Raw genomic sequence first — 17,202 nt, 5'->3', positions numbered from 1 at the left:
CTGGGCTCAATATAGGAGAAATTGGAAGAAATGCTATGATATACATGAGGTTTCAAGCTAGATGATCTAATGGTCCATTCTGGCTTTAAAATCTATGAAATCCCTTTCTGTGTTGGGTTTGTTTCTAACCCTACTGATCACCAACTGGCCGATTGCTTGCAGTCAGAAGATGTGTCACTTGAGGAGGGATTTGAAGGAGGAGAGGACTGTGACCTTATGGATCTGTTCAGAAAGGGTGCGCCATACTTACAGAGAGGCATGAAAGAAATCACTCTACAGTTATTGAAGGAGCAGACAAAGGGACAGTCAAGGTTCCAGTCATAATCCCTAATCTGAAGATGACTACAGTGCTTCCCTTCCACCCTACCTCTCCCTATCCCAACTCTAAATTTGGCCTCCTCCCTGTATCACCAGAGAAACCAAGCTGCACAGAAGGCTGAGTAGCTAGATGGCAGCACTGAATGGGGGGCATACAGGTGATGGGGCACTGAGGCCAAGAACAGAGGCCAAGAACAAAGGCCCACCACTGGCTGTGATGGCAGCCCGGAGCACCAGCACTGGTGGCATATCTGTAGTTGGAAACTTCTGCCTAGAGTCTTTCCTGGCCAGCTGTATAGATAAAGTTCTGGCAGGCCTCAGAAGGGATGGGGCACACCTGGCCTCTTGTCACATTATCATAGTTTCATCAAAGTCTGCAACAAAAGGAACCAAAGGGTTCCAAAGCATTTCCAGGGAAAGAAAGACAAACTCTAGTGGATCTGGGCAAGCCTTCCAGAGCCCCATGGCTGCTAAGAAGCCAGCAGTGGTTTGAGAAGAGAATATTTCTGAGAGGAAGCTATTTTGCATTCCTTCCCTAAATTGTCAGTCTGCATGTTCCTTTCACACTAATTATGTGACCTTCAGAGACATTAGAGCTGCAATTCCCAGCCCTAGGAGAGGACAACACACTCTACTGCTAAATTGAAGACATGAAACCCCAGAGATTAAACCAAAATGGAAGTTCCTGACACACAAACACACTGTCGCTGTGAAGAAGGCAGATTTGTTTAAGCCATGGACCAAAGCAAGAATATTAACAAGCTAGAAACACCAGTAACATCTCTGGGGCGTTTTTATTAGTATCACCCTTTTGTAATATTTTAAATGCTGCTCTTAAGGAAAATGCTGATAATCCTGCTGAAGTACGCTCTCTGAACTTTTGGCTGAGTGTCTGCCAGGCCACCCCCCTGCAAGGCCAAAATGTAGCAAACTACTCCCCAAACAATGTGGGTTTTAAGTAGTGGGCCTAAAGATCAGCCAGATGTCTAAATGGAGACTAGCGCCTCCTCTGGGTAAATGCCCTTCAAACATTCCTTTGAGAGTTGACCATGGTTTCTAAATAAATAAATTTTTAAACATTCATGTTCTCTTCTTGAAGGAGGAAAAAACCCTGAGCTGCAGATCTTTGCCTAGCATACAAACTGACTCAAAGCAGAAACAAATGGCATTTGAACACTGAAGCTAGACCCTATTCCCAATGACAGTTTTCCCCACTGGTTTCATTGGGAGTAGGATCAGGGCTTCTAGTTTTAATAGTACCAGTTTTATAAACAACATAGGTGGAATCCTGGCCCAGATAAGTCAATGGCAAAGTTCTCTTTCAGCAGGATGAGGATTTCACCCTATGTCTTCTATTTGACCATAAAGAAGACTCATCCATTTCCCTCTCTTTTCCTTCTCCATCACGTGGGTATTTTCAAATGCCACCAGGACTTTTTATCTCTGTGCTTTGCTTCTGAATCAACTCCGAAGAAATGATCCCTAAAGTCTATGCTAAATCCAGTGAACAGCAGACTCCCTTAGTTTTGGGGATGGAGCAGTAATTGACAGCCAAAAAGAGAAATCTTCTCATGAAATTCTATATCAGCAGTGTCATCAGTCCTTTGCCATGGAATCAAATTTAAGGACCATACAATTCCTTACATCACTTCATCAGAGATGGGCCATTGGGAAATGTGGCATCATCTAGTTTTTTCCACAATGTTTTTTGAAGAAAAAGTGAAGTCACAGCCTTGGTATTACTTTTTTAAAATGATGAATGGGAAATGCAATGTTCCCCCCCTCCTCTTCTTTGTAATATCCCTCCAACCCCCATAAAAATACCTAATAATTCTATTCACACATCAGTCATACAAAATCATCGAGTTCAAAGTAATCTCTTAACTGTAGAGGCTCTGGGCTGGAGATCCTGCTGTTGTTACACAGGCAAAATTCCCATTGACTTCACTGGGCTTCAGTTGATTTCAGAGGGAGGTTTAACTGCCTAGAAAGTGCAGGAGCTTGCAGCAGTGTTTCTTGAATTCCTTAAGATTACTTTTGTACAATATTTTTTTAAAAAACTGTTTAGGATTTCTCTAATAAGTAATGCATTGCAGTGTAAATGTCTGCCCTCTGCTTTTAACAGCATTAACTACAGCCCCTGAATTTTATTAATCCCAATTTGGTTTTCTTTGCATACAAAAAAGAGGGTTTTGACAATAATCTTAAGAAATAAATTTATATTTATGTTTTAAGTGGTTTTTACTTACCCTTTAAAATACACACTGAAATGCTGACACACAGATACTGCTTTTATAATATTTGTGTTATATGAAAGTGACATTCAGATTTTCTCTTAAACTGAAAAGCTTCCTGCATATGAAAGCAACCACAATGAAATTGTGAAGCTCATCTTATATTCTTTCCACAATATAGGAGGGATATCCCCTGTAAAATTAAAGTCAAGAATAAAACAAGACCATTAGGATATTAAATATGCCAAGATACATTCACTGTCTCTAAATCAATGTTGTTTACTTAGAAAACAGAAACCCTTTCTGCACAATGTCAAAGTGCAATTAGTTCTTTATACAATAACAATTTAGGGTGCATTAATTTGGATTGAATTACAAAGAAAATAGAAAAGTTTTTAACTTAAATTTTAATGCCAATTGAATTAATTGGAGCCACTGCTGTTCCAAGAAACATTCAGTTCAATAAGCCACTAAGCACTATATAGTGTCAAACATAACCTATTTCTCAGTGTACTGCTGAAAGAAAAAAATCAAATCTACATACCTGGAACACCTAGGAGGTGAGGTAAAATCTTGATATGTACCAAAGCTATGCATTAGTTGTGGGGCCCAATTCTGCATTCACTGTTCAACCCAGCCTCCTCTTTATGTCAATGACGGTGCTGGCTGCACAAAATAGTGAGTGCTGGGTGCTAAGTAGGTTAAGCACTTTCATTAGGAAAATCTATTTACAGACATTTCTGAAAAAAATGACATGCTTGTTCCCAGCCCAAAGATATGTGTGTGTGTATATAGAGAGATCAATACAAATTATATTTCGCTCTTTTTAAAAATTGACTTAGTGACATGGTTTGAATGGGAGCTCCGGGTGTAAAGTGCTTGTAGGGTTGGGTCCTGGGAATGTGAAAAAAAGGTGTTTTCACATTTTAACACTTCCTGGGTTTTTTTTTGTTTGTTTTGGCAATTCAAATAACAGGTTTATTTTTAACATCAGATTTGCCAGTGACTTTGGCCTGATCCTGCACTCTTTATTCAAGCAAATGTCCAGCTGAGTTGTACCTAAGTAATAAGCCTTTGGCTGGTCCAATAAAATTTGGTTTAGAAATAGCCAAGTTACAAGCGTGTGAACATAGGGAATAGAGAATTAGCATGTGATTGTCCCATGTTTCCTGTTAAAATTCCATTGAAGTCAACTTAAAGAGAATGAAGGATCTGGCCCTAAATGTTTAAAACACACCACGCTGGAGAGTTTTAGATAGACACATAACAAGCATGACATGTACCGCAACAGTGTAGTCCACTGTGAAAACAGTCTAATAAATGCATTAAGTTGCAAATTCAAACAGCAGCTAAACAAACAAATGTAAGGCCCAATTCTGGCATCAGAGGTACACCCAATGAAAGCCAATGCACATACAACTCAGGACAGAATTTGGCTCTAAATTGGTTCATTTTAATCTTATAGTGTATGACTGAACAAACAAAAATAACTGAGGGGTCCAACATGATTCCTCCAATCTTCTTCCTCTCATTGAGTTCGCTGGAAGGGGGATTAGGCCCACACTTCACTTATTTCCATGGGGTTTTTCCTACTTCACTTCTCCCTTCCATATTTTCACTAAATGTTGTTGCCTGAATAATGTGTACTGAAAATGGCAATCACACCAGCATAGCTCCTGTTCCCCTTGACTTTAGTGGGGGCAGAATTGGCCTTTCTGGATTCAACACTGAGGTAAGGAGACTATCACAAGTGTGTCAATACCCTTTCATAGCACAGGTGCTTCCTTCATGCCAAATACTACTAGATTAAAACTCTTTTTTGGAAATCTCTTAAAATTTAAAATCTATGTTGATACAAATATCCCTATCCTCCTGTCTCGGAGGGCAGGTTGTGCTAGACAATTATGGTTACTGGTGAAAAGAAAATTTTTAATTAGTTTTAAAACTTTTTAAAGCTCTAAAAGTGATTTAAAGGAGCCTCTCTGTAAACAGTGATAGTCACAGTTCTGGGATCCAATATCACGTTACCTGCCAAGACAAGACAAGTTGCAGTATCTATATCACTAGAAGGCCCAGAATCCTAGCCTTCCAATAAGATTTAGCAAGTGGTTTTTTTCCCCTAGCAGTTTAATTTGTCAAATCTGATGTTGATTCAGGACCGAATAATGCCAATCCTGGACTTTGCATCAGTATGATTCTAAATCCCACTGGTTCTTTTTCGGTGGGGAGAGGGGGGGAGGAGAAATGAATGTTTATGTTAGGTTCTTTTGGAAAAAATGTCTGCTATCTCAAAGTTGCTCAGAGGTGTAGAGCATTAGAAGTGGTCTTGGCTAAGGTAGATCAGAGGGCAGAATGCAGGTGAGATGATCAAAGATGTTAAATAAATGGAATGTGTTCTATGGTTCTGCAATGCTTGCAAAAATAAAGAAAATGAAGTGTTTACAGCTTGTCTACATAAAGGTGTAAAGATGTTTATCTAGCCTTGGGTGTTCACTATATGATGGATTTCAGCGTTTAACTTCTTTCAGTACTGATGGTAGTTAGGAGTGCAAATCTCCACCTATTAGGAGATCAGTAGACCTCATAGTTGCTCAATAGCTATCTCATAGTGTAAAGATACTATTCAATGGTGGGGAATGCAGTACACTTTTTACATTATATATATTAGTGATGACCATGCACACATCATTTCTGGCTTAGCATAATTTAAGAACTATATGATGATTTCCAGTATATTATACTGTCTACCATCACAGGTGCTCTATAGCTACCAGTCTTTCTGCTGAATCTTCCAAGGCAGAGGACAGCGTCCTGTAAGAAATACCAAGCAACATTGTAAACAGTGAATGTTTCCCTACAGTCTGTGCATATGCTTATGTATCAATCAGTACACATCACAGCAGAAAATGTATGCATGTGCTCTGTGTATGTCTGTGATCATGTATAGATAGAAACAAAAAGACACAGCTAGAGAGATAAACACATATCTCATGGTCCTTTTCACTGCTGTTTGGAATTTATGATAGCTTTTCTATTTAGGTCTTCATTAACATTCTATGTAATACTGAAGAAAAGAATGCTCTTTATACACAGAAATGCATATATTAAAATATGCATACATACCCAGGTTGAAAAGTAGTATCACCACCAGTAATAAAACCAAAATGGTTCTCACACAACAGTCAGAGTCGATCATTAGACAGACACACTGTCATGGACTCTGGGTAAGTTTCCCAATTGCACCTGTAATTTTCATATATTTTCATTTACCTTAAGCATGAAGTGCAACAAAATTAAAAAGACTCCCCTTACTATTCTTTATTCAACACTTCCAGCAAGTGCAAAAGATTGGCTGGTTTAAAAATTGAATATTTACATTTCAAGCACTCTTACCTGAGGAACCTTTACAACAATAGCATGCAAAGACCGCTAAAGACATTTTCCCCCCATCTGCTTTCTAAATATACACGTGGCAACTTACTAAATAGCATCCTTTGTGCTATAGAGATTGCTATCAAAAGCAAACCTGCAAAATAAAAAATCTGAAGAAAAAAAATGCCTCAAAAATTAAAATAATCAAATATTTAAAATCAGTGACTGCATTATAATTCAGAATGAACAAAACACTATAATCTTATTTTAAAATGTCATTTCCAGGGAGGCAATTGTTTACCCCTTAGCGGTGGGCCATAGATAGCCAATTAATGCAACTTAATTCTGTAGTTGTTTCTGTTTAAAGAGTATTTGGAATGATTTTTTCTGTTGTTTATGATCAAACAAACGAGCCCTGCTAATCTTATATTTTATCTCCCTAACATATGGAAAAGCTATTTATCCCAGCCAATCACAATAAAGTGAAGAAAACCCCATTTTATGGAAAGGTATATATCACAAGTTTGTTCATCATTAAAGATATGATTACCAGTGAAAACCCTCCGAAAGTGGCACATTTATGATTCCAGGAACAGATGGGGACATACATTTTCCTTGCAAATACTTTTGAAATTGCTCTACTGGTAGCAGTATAAAAATGATATACAGATGCCAGTGCCAACGAAGCCAGGACAAGAGGTCCAGATTTACACAGTAAAAGCTTCACATGCGCTCTGTCAGCTTTGATTGATCTGTACTATACCTCAGAAACTTGTTGACTGGTAAAGGAAACAGTGCAAATAATTCACTGCAACAAGCCAGATAATTCACAGAGCCAATCGGTCTGCTTCACTTTTCCTCACCAAGATGCATCATTTTCCAGCATGAGCAGTATTCAGTGTCAGGGAGGGGGAGGGAAAAGGAAAGAAAGAAAAAAAGAAAGAAAGATAGGAGTAGCTCACACAAAAGAAAAGGCAAGACAAGAGAAGTTGTTTTGGGTAATGGGCCCAGCCATCTACCTTTTCCACTTTGAGCCCTAGCAGAGCTATTCAGCCCCAATTGTCATTATCATATTGATTAAGTTCATCAGAGTGCAATTTTAGGTTTAACGCCAATGGATTGGGAAAGGGAGCAGAGAATTATCTAAGAAAAGCACAACATTCTCACCGCAGGGACGTTTCCCTGTTCCAGTTCATTGATGGAGTTGATTAAGTTTAAATGAAGCAGACACTGGATAAAAGTAAGGGTATTGACCACTGGGCAGGGCGGGCTGTGCTTGAAAAGGCCTGATACATGCAGAAAAGCAAGATTTGCTAAATGCTCTAATCTTCAATCAAATCTAACATCAATACAGACAAAGTTTGGTAATGAGAGATTCAATGAAGCATGCCGGAGAAAGAATTAATCCTCTTGGTCTAAACTGGGTTCAACTTTGAAGCCTGCTCCGAAGGAAAGACAGTTATCTAAATGCTAAATAAGAAACTTATTGTACTTTTCATGGCATGCTAATCTTTTGTCTATTTCATCTCTATTATTTGTATGCTCATAGATTGCAGTTGTCATGGTGATTATATCAAACCACTCGGAGCGGATGGCTGCGAGGACTCAGGGCCTCCATATAACCCTCAATCACACACACAAAAACAAAAAAACAAGGCATGGCAATTAAGCCCCTTCTGTCCGGCCGGCCAGACCCCCAATATTGCCCTGCGGGTACAGGTCAGGAAATTCTTTACGCTACCAGCCGGGGAGCTAGCAGTCAGTCGGGCCCTGGCCACTAGCTCTCTTCAGTACAGCGATTTAATTTGCTGTGGCAGTCAATACCCTTCTAAGCACCCCTGCTACCCCACCCCTTGGGAAGGGAGACCATCCAAACCAGCGAGATCGCTCCCCTCCACGCTCAGCCCAGCCTACGCGAGGTGCTTTCTGTAGGCTTGTCTTGATAAGCTTTTGATGTCACAAATCAAACACTCGCCAGGAGGTAGATAATGGGGAGTGTGATCTCCTCGATTTGTACATAGCTAGCGCTTTGCATCGGCTCTGCCTTGAACTTTTAGGAGGGAGAGTAAAACAAAGGAGCGGAATTTGACAATTGCCTCTGAAAGTGGGGAAAGTGCCCGGGCCAGCGGGGGCTGCACGGCCTGTCAGTCGCATGGAGCCGCTCCCTGCGCACCACCTGGAGGGACCCAGGCTCCGGGATCCCTAGGCCGGGCAGCCATGGACAAGGGGAATTAGGATTCATATATGCAAATGTCTAGGGGCCGGCAGACACTTTAATTGAGAAAGATTGGAAGGCAGGGGGAGGAGGAAGCGGTGCGAGCAGGAAAGGGAGCTCGGTGAACGGCGCTTGGTTCCCATTTGCAGACAGGCTGCTCGGGACAGCCGCAGGAAGCGCCGCGTAGTTTGTTGGCAAACAGCGAGCTCGCCTCTTCCCTCCGATCGCCGGGCGGGGGCTCGGGGAAGGGCCGCGGCCGTGACAGACAAGCAAACGACGCCTTGCTGCTGCTATTGCAATTCCTGAGTCTTGCGGGCCTGATACAGACCCCCCTCGGGGAGGGGACCTGACCCGCAGGCCCAGAGCTGCCACTGGCCACATAGGTGAGACACTGGCGAGATAAAATAGACCAGAGAGGACAGATCAGCTACATAAGATTGGCTAGGCGGGCAGACCAGACAGGAGCCAGGCAACCCTAATCGGTCAGGCTGCACAGACAGACCGCCCAGGTGGATACACAGACAGGCAGATGCCTGGAGAGAAAGTCCGGCCCTTGTCCAGGGGCACCTGCTCCCTGTCTGCCCAGAAAACTCCAAGTCCAGTTTCTCCCTAGGAATTTGAGGGAGTAATCAGGATTTCACTGCAAATGGAGGGGGAGGAGAGAGCGACCAGCAGAAGGGCACGAGGAGTCCAGGCAAAGAGGGGGAACTTCCCTTTGGTTTGTTTCACTATTATATAGTCATTTGAGCGCACAAAGGGTAGTACCCCATCTTTTATGTGTTTTACAAAAGTTACCAAATTAAGGTCGGCTTAGGGCTCCCTCCAGGATTGGAGGGGGCTTTAGAGGCTGGGAGCGGCAGATATAGCCCGGCTGTGTTTATGAAAAGCTTAAAAAGTAATAAAAGGGGGGAGAGATTCCGAGAGAAAGTAACATGTATAACTCTTATTAAAGGAGCAGCGAGCAGGGCTGTGAACTTGAATAACTGTTTGAACTTTAATTTGTTCATTAACAGGATTTGCCCCTGACTGTGAATGTTATTGCTTCTCTAAAAGCGAGGTGCAAATGCAAAGCCATAATGAAAGAGCCTGGCAAAAAGTTAAATGCCTAATAATTACACTTGTCTCATTGAAAACTTAAAGAAATACAAAAGTGATGAAAAATGGGAGCTGGGCTGATATTCTCCCACTGTCCCAACCTTTAAACAATAGAAACGGAAAGCTTAAGGCCTCCATTTGAACTTCATCTCAATTCGAGAGCAACGCACTAAGCTTGTGCGAATATAATGGAGACCCACTAATCCAGCTCAACTCTAGGTATATTTAAAACGGTTATGTTTAAACAAGTTTAAAAAAAAATCTTGGTCTTGGATTTTTTTATGTTTTATTTTCCTTTTCCTCAGTGGGGGAAATCTGTTTTATTCCTCTGTTTTAAGTCTTGAGTGAAACATGGTGTCAGAAGTCTGTTCTAATCTGCATGTTTGTATCCTAAACAGGGCACATTAGCTCCTCTCTCCCCCATCACACCGACAGTAGATAAAACTCTGGAGATCTGGAATAAAACAAACTACTGCTCCTCTCAGAAGGTATGTGACTTTGTACTGATGCTTTTGCCTGTTAGCTCCGCATTGACTGTCTTTTCATCTGTCAGTTCTTTCTTTCCTGTTTTTGTCAACTGTTTTTTATATATTCACTTGTCATCTGCATCCTTCCTCAACAGGAACATGCAGCCAGGTCGCAATTAAATATACAGATACACGAGCTGTTAGCAAGATTTCACCCTCGCATCCGAATCAGAAAGCAGCAAAGTTGGCGGGGATGATTCCCATGTCACTTATTATTTATACTTAAAATGTCTTAAAACTCGCCGGCAGAGCGGTGTGTTTGTTATTCAGACACTTTCTTTTGTTAGTGTCCCTTTCACTACCGAAAATCTTTGAAGTATTGACTTAAACTGCTGCTTTTTTGGTTTTTAAACTCAAATGTATAAAAGAGAGAGAGAGTCCCCAAAGAGATTGTCTACCAGCTACTCTTACCCATCCGCTTCTTCACAATTTTCTCCTCATCACAATCACTATTTCGAGAAGAAATAGTGGAGTCAGGTGGGTTTGATGCTCGGTTCTCCTGCTATTCTCCCCCTGGATATTATCGCTTGTCTTTACACGCGTTGGAGAGGATCAGCCGACGTGCTTCTGTTGTGCCTGGGAAACATTCATACCAAAGTGTCAGAGGGGAACCCGCGTTAGCCTGATCTTAGCCCTCTCCTGCCATCACCCCCGGCGGGACCTAGGGGTGGGGGGAGCCTCTGCAAAGGGAAACCCGACTCAATGGCCCGTAACGTCTCCCTGCCCCGGCCCTTGGAAAACCTCAGGCCCTCCCCCGCCCCCGCCGAGCGGGCGAGTGAACACAGGTGTGGGGCCCAGGTCCCATAGCTACGGGGTGGGAGGAGCGCAGCGCCGCAAGGAACGGAGACCCCCCCCCAGCCGGGCAGTTGCAATGGCCGGGCCCGGCCTGTAGCTCGCAGCAGAGGCCTGGGAGGGATGCCCGGGAGTAGAGACGGAGCCTCGGCTGCAGGGCTGCGTCCTGCAGCAGCTCAGCTCCTCCCCGAAGCTGGCGAGCCGCCCCGTCGGACGGAGCTCGAGCCGCCCCGCCCTGACGGAGGCTGCTCTCGGCGCGCTGCGGGCGCTGGCAGGGAGCGAGGGAGGAGCAGGCCGAGCTGTTGCGCGCACGCCGGGCTGGCGGGGGGATTTGTTTACACGGGAGAGCGGGAGAGGGGCGGGGCGAGAGGCCTGAATAATTGATGTGGCGGGGCCCGCGCGCCTCCCGAGCTTCCTTTCAGGGGGCGGGGACTCGTGGTCCCACAACAAACACTGCACGTCCAAAAAGAAATTGTAATGGCGGGGCGGCCAATTACAGCAATTAGCTCCCACCAGCCTCTCTCCCCGCATCTCCGTTCAACTGGAAACGCTCAGAAAGCAGCTCCTCCCAGGGGCTCCCCTGCCAGCCCCACGCCCTCCCTCAGGCGTGGGTGGGTGCCTGCTGTTCGCCTCCCCCTTCCCCGGGCATGGGCGCCAGCGGGCCAGGCAGAGCGAAGCCACCTCCATCTGCAATGGGGAGGCTACGGACCCCAGCTTTTCGGGAGCGGCGCTGAACTTAACAGGAGGGCCCTTAGGCCACGCGATGGACCATTGCATGGTGGGACCTGTGGTCTCCCATCAACTCCATGTCAAAAACTAGGGTGCTGTGGGGGGGCTCCTGCCACGTGGGCTATTCTTTACACCTCGACCACCCCTTCCCTAGGTTGTAACCAAGCACCAGAGGACTCTGCTATACAGCAGGTTTTTTCTCTTCACCCTCTTAGAGTTTTTTTTTCTAAGTTGAATAATAAGCCTCTAGATATTTTCAAGATGAGCTGTAAACACACCCGGAGTTTACCAGATTAAAGATGCTTTTGTGAGCGCACGTAAACTATTATTTCCAAAGAAATGCCATATGGGAAGTGATGTGTGACAACAGGAGAAACAGAGTCCTGTGCAGAGGGCCCCTAGGAAGCCAATGCACCTCTATCAACAAGGCTTAGGTGGGATTGAGTGATGCACTGGCCTGGTGGTGGTGGTCTGCACAGGTTAACCTCCTAAGGATGTCCTACCAGCCAGCTCAGGCCTTTTTCCTGAGAGGACATATAGTGTCCTGCAGGTTCTGCAGTGCCATTTTTTGGCGGAAGGAACAATTCTGGGTCTTCTGACAATCTGGTATCTCCACTGTTTGCATGTATTTAGAATAATCTACCACTGGGGGGCTACTTATATGTTTGTACTACCCAGTATGTCCTTCATGAGAGTGAAGATGAACCACACTGGTGGTACAGGGGCAAGCAACTGTTTCAAAATAGCATTAAGGGCCACAAGAAAAGCAAAATATGTGTCATGTAGAGAGCAGTAAATATTCCCTTTCCGGTACAGGAACATCTGTGCCCAAACTTTATACCCATATAACTGTCTACAGTAGGGTGATGGTACTGCATTAACTATACTGGTATAGCTTAAGTGGTACTACCTTGTTGTGTAGAGAGGCCTTATTTTTGTATTTACAAAAAACCACCTCTAGGGCACCATTACCGTCATTAGAAGAACACTTTTTTTGAGGGGTCACTATCCAGAAAAAAATCCTACCATCCACAAGCAAATTCCTTTCCTTCAGCCCCTCTCTAATCCCCAGTCTGCCTGATCAACAATCCCACCCCAGGGAAAGCCTGGGTATATCAATAGGCTTTGCCAGGTGAGCTGAATGGCAACAAATGCAGACTCTACTAGACCCTAGGGTAGGGGTCGGCAACCTTTCAGAAGTGCTGTGCCGAGTCTTCATTTATTCACTCTGATTTAAGGTTTTGCATGCCAGTAAAACATTTTAACGTTTTTAGAAGGTCTCTTTCTATAAGTCTATAATATATAACTAAACTATTGTTGTATGTAAAGTAAATAAGGTTTTTAAAATGTTTAAGAAGCTTCATTTAAAATTAAATTAAAATGCAGAGCCCCCCGGAACGGTAGCCAGGACCCGGGCAGTGTGAGTGCCATTGAAAATCAGCTCGCGTGCCGCCTTCGGCACGTGTGCCATAGGTTGCCTACCCCTGCCCTAGGGGAATGGTGGGTACCACAGCTGAAGACTCATCTATTGAAGCCACTGACAATCTCTGATTTAAATCAGGAGCTGTAAACTCCAGTGCTTTAGCTGATCATAACTCTTGCATTATCATATGAAGATAGAGGTAGTTTCTAAAATATCCAGAACACAAGATACTATGGGTGCTTGAAGTCAAAAAACACCTTAAACTGCACCAGGAAACTAAATGGAAGCCAGTGCAGATCACAGAGATTGGGTATAATTTGCTTTATGTGAGAAGTACCATGAAACATACAGATGGCTACATTCTGCACCAGCTGAAATTTCTGAATGGCCTCAGCTACTTTCTCACATATTAGTAACCCAGTCGTTAGGTGACAGGGATCGGTAACTAAGAAGGTCCACATCCAAAAGAGAAAGTCCCAACATTTTTTCCAAGCAGAGATTAAAAATGTGGGCAGTCACACCAGTGCAACTATCTGGATAGCTAGAAACTGCTGGAGTCCAAGTTACATACTTGGCTGATGAATGGCAGCCAAGTGCCCACAAATGAGGGGGCAGACATAGGCCCCAATCCTGCAGTGAACTGTGCATGTGCTGCTCCTTGTGCCTGCATGGAGCCCCATTAATGTCATTGACTGCCGGCATAGAGCCTATTGTAAGTTCAAGGGGAGAAACCATTTCTTCTGTTTTTTTCACAGACTGTAAGCATTACCTAAATCTGATAAGGATTTAACTTTAGCCAGATAACCCTCATCCAAAGGATTGCCAAACACTGCACTGGCTGGATTGTTTAACTCCAGCACACAGGCTTATTAACTGGAGACACAGAGCTGGGTACTTATTGGAAGTACATCAGCATCAAAAGCCTCACTCACTGAGGTCAAACTTAGGATGATCAGACATCCTGATATTATCGGGACCATCCTGATATAGGGGCAACTATACCACTCCCCCCAAAAGGGTCCCTATTTTTCAGACTTGCTATCAGGTCACTTTAGTCAGACTAGAATGATCACAGTGGTCCCTTCTGGCCTTAGAATCTATGGATCAGCTATCTCCCCCAGTAGTCTCATATGTACATTGAACAGAAGTGACAAAATAGAGCCTCCTGGAAACTCATGAGAGAATACCTGGGGCAGAGGAGTAGCTGAGGTCACTCAGAACAGAACACTCAAAAGCAAACTTCACCTGCCCTCACTAGCAGTATCAGCAACACCTCATGGGAAAATAATGTTTGCAGCTGATGGGTTTAATTGGGAGCATTTGCCACTCCCAATTAAAGGAAGAGTTCTGGCAGCCAGGCAAGGTGCTTCACAATGGAGTATGGGATTTGGTAGGATTCTGCACATTGAAAAGTGATTGGGCTCTGGGATTCTTATGGGGGGATATATGTGAGGGGCTTGTCACTGAGGTGAAGGCTTCTCAGAGAATTGCAGGAGAGGTGTCATTGAGGATGCACCTTCCAGTTTCTTCTCCTTTTATCTCTGCCAAACACCACCTTTGATGGCAATGGAAGTTATGCTTTAGTAATATTGCAGGATCAAGCCCTATACAGTCATAACCAATATATTTTAATCCTGAGATATGCTATATCATCTGTAAAATTTTAATAAATATGTACTTTATAGGATACATCAGATAACTCATATGCTGCATGGTAGGACTACATCAGTTCATAAACCAGTCTGCCACAGTATCTCAATAAAGCATTAAAAGGTAGGATGTCAATCCATGGAGTTCTAATCTTAATCTAAATACAACTGGTAAACTACATTTTAAAATTTTATTTCACAAATATCCACATTTTTAAATATTGGCAACTTAGCAATAATAATTATATTTTTATACCAGAAATGGCCTACAGCATAGTGACAAATATTGGCCCCCACAGTTGCAATTGGAGTGAAACCTCCCCCAACCTTTTTTTAAGTGAAAGTGCAAATAAATGCACAAAACTGAACAAAATACTATTTACTTCTTCTGCAAATAAAAAGTAAATGATTTTATAAAAACTGTAAAAATGCCTACAGTCAGAAGATTTGTAAGTTGTTTCTGTTATTGCTGATATTTTTTGTATATAACTACATAAAACTGATTGGTGCTTTACAGGCAAATAAAAACTGAAGTCCCTTCCCTGAAGATCTTACAATCTAGGTAAGGATCATCTCTGTTCAGCCTGACTTGTGTAATTGGAGAGGTATTTATGTACCTGGGCAATTGTTGTCACTTATTTACCTGACAGATGGTAAAAGCTCTTTTGAACCAGGTGTTAACACAAATAATGAAGTTAGTGCAGATTTTGTCTGAGTAAGAAATTCAAGAGTGGACCATAATATGGATTGCTTCTGTGTGCCATGTCAGAGATCCTATCTGTGCTTCCATTTATGTGCTGAGGATTGAAGGGAGATTCTGAGCACACTGTGAACTAAATCCTGCAGTTCTCACTCAGGCAAAATTCTCACGATGGGAGGCAAACTCCCTTTGGTGCAAAGACGGCAGGATCAGGCCCTTTGATCTTTGAAAAAGCTTTACTTAGAAGCAATTCTGAGGGAAGACGGAGGAGAGAAGAGTCTTTTGGCGCGCCTTTTTTCTTCTTCTTCTTTTTAAATCAAACCATTTCATTAGGCCAGAACAAACCGGGGAGAGAAATTCCCCTGCATCCTCACTGTGTATGAAACAGTCTCGTTCTAATATGTGGTCGAGCACGGAACATCGAATGCAACGTAATAAAGAAATGATGTATAAAATACAAATGGACAGACTTCAGCCTCTCTTACTGACAAGCGTCCCCACTTCACTCATGAGCTTGCCAGAACCGCTCAATTTCGCTCTTGATCAGCCCTGACCTGCTCTAGTCTACCTCACCTATAGATGTAGGGGTACTTGAGGGGATTGAAAAGAGTAGGTGAATTCCGGTACCATAAATACTACAATATAGAGATAGTGATTTACGAAGATAATTAAGAGATCTTGAATTTCTGGGCTACTATGGGTTTACCTCAGATTATTCACGGATTTTAGTGAATCTTTTGTATATTACGAGTTAGTTTATAGCATGTTTTCTGCAACCCATAATTTATTAAAGGGCAAAAACTACAGAGAATAAAGGATACATATACATGTAATCATACAAATAGTATCTGCAAGCATTTCCTGTGGGTATTTGATCGTGAATTTCAATACTTTAGTCCCTTCTTTTTTCCTTCTTCCTTTCCCTGCATTTGTGGTAACTTGAATCTTTGGTCTTAGGTCGTAAACTGATTAGTATAGCTTTTATAAATTTACAGCGAGGAGGGAGAGAAAAGACTGGAAGGGAAGAAATAAAACCAGTTTTTATCGAATAGTTTACGGTAGCAAAATGATAAGAGCCACACACCCACTCTTATGATCAGACAATAAAGCTGTAATTCATAATGGGAGGGAAAAATCATGATCGTTGTCAAAAGTCTATGGCAAATATGCGTCCCTTTTAACTCTCGCTAACCTGGATGGTAGTAAAGGATATTCGGTACTTACTCTCTTGTAAGTCCAACTGGCCTTCTCCAAATGATTCAAAGCCTTTTAATTGTGAGGTTTCTGATTCAAACCTTCTTACTCTTTGGCTGGTGTAGGCAGACCACGCGCCTGATCGTGGTAGAAGTATGCAAATAGAGCGGCCTCTAGTGTTCATTCTCAGATTTGCATTTCTGACATGGAAACAGCTAGTAATAACAAAACAACACATGAGGCTAATGCAGCTACTGGGCAAAAGACGAACAAGAAGTGACACAGAAACCATTCTACCAAAATGAACTGTGATATCCTTTTGATGGCTATAATTTATTCCGCATAGTCCTGGACTGAAACGATCAATTAGCAGCCTGAAATGCACTGTGAAGTAAATTGTCACACTCCCTATTACAGGGTGGTTATCATATATTTATAAGGTGGGTTTTCTGCAATCAGAGCCAACAAGGTGTTGAGTGATCAGTCATAAACGTAATTCTTCAAAAAAAGAAAAGCCCAAGTATTGTGTACTGAAAAGAGAACTCTTCGTGACAGATATTACACCTTTCCTCCAGGAGTGTTAGATTTTATCTGGGGAATGCAACAATGCACTAAAAATGGGAACCGTGCTATTGCTAAATAGGAAAAGATTTCTATACATGTATTTAAAGGGCAGTCTACTCTGGCCGCTAGTCGGGAAGATCCGCTGTCTTCTCTCGGTTCATGCGAAGGAAACACTGAAATGGAGAGTTTAATCTGTTGACGTGCCTCTAGCTCGCCCAGACCGGCTGTGACAGCTCTCTCTCTCCCATGACATGTTCTGTGCTCGCCTTCTCCACTGGCTCCCCTTTCCAAGCAACTCCTTGGTAATTTGCGCTTTTAATGAATTAGGCCACAGATCTCGCTCCTATTGTTTGTTTCCCAGTAGCATGATCGTTTCATTTGAAAATAAAT

The 17,202-nt window shown here is 42.8% G+C and overlaps 1 protein-coding gene and 1 long non-coding RNA gene across 6 annotated transcripts in view; one reads left to right on the top strand and one right to left on the bottom strand.

Annotated features, from left to right (window-relative positions):
* The window catches only part of ZNF644 (zinc finger protein 644), a 121,543-nt gene that overhangs the window by 5,341 nt on the left and 99,000 nt on the right, over positions 1-17,202 (bottom strand). The window contains exons 7-10 of one of the 5 annotated variants that reach the window (XR_005583298.1): positions 10,173-10,337; positions 5,324-5,363; positions 3,097-3,218; positions 2,568-2,745 (exon numbers count right to left, since the gene is read on the bottom strand). The gene's annotated coding sequence lies outside the window, so the exon portion shown is untranslated. The remainder of the gene's footprint in view (positions 1-2,567; positions 2,746-3,096; positions 3,219-5,323; positions 5,364-10,172; positions 10,338-17,202) is intronic. The other 4 variants (XR_005583297.1, XR_005583299.1, XR_005583300.1 and 1 more) reach the window with 4 other exon arrangements.
* Positions 8,386-10,057, top strand: LOC120369653. The gene is made up of 3 exons (XR_005583303.1): positions 8,386-8,522; positions 9,633-9,722; positions 9,857-10,057. It is a non-coding gene; the product is annotated as an uncharacterized LOC120369653 (long non-coding RNA).

The sequence above is a fragment of the Mauremys reevesii genome, linkage group 8 (assembly GCF_016161935.1).
Source record: "Mauremys reevesii isolate NIE-2019 linkage group 8, ASM1616193v1, whole genome shotgun sequence".
Lineage (NCBI taxonomy): Eukaryota > Metazoa > Chordata > Testudines > Geoemydidae > Mauremys > Mauremys reevesii.
The sequence above is the reverse complement of the archived record's forward strand: the minus strand, read 5'-3'. Positions and strand labels throughout refer to the sequence as shown.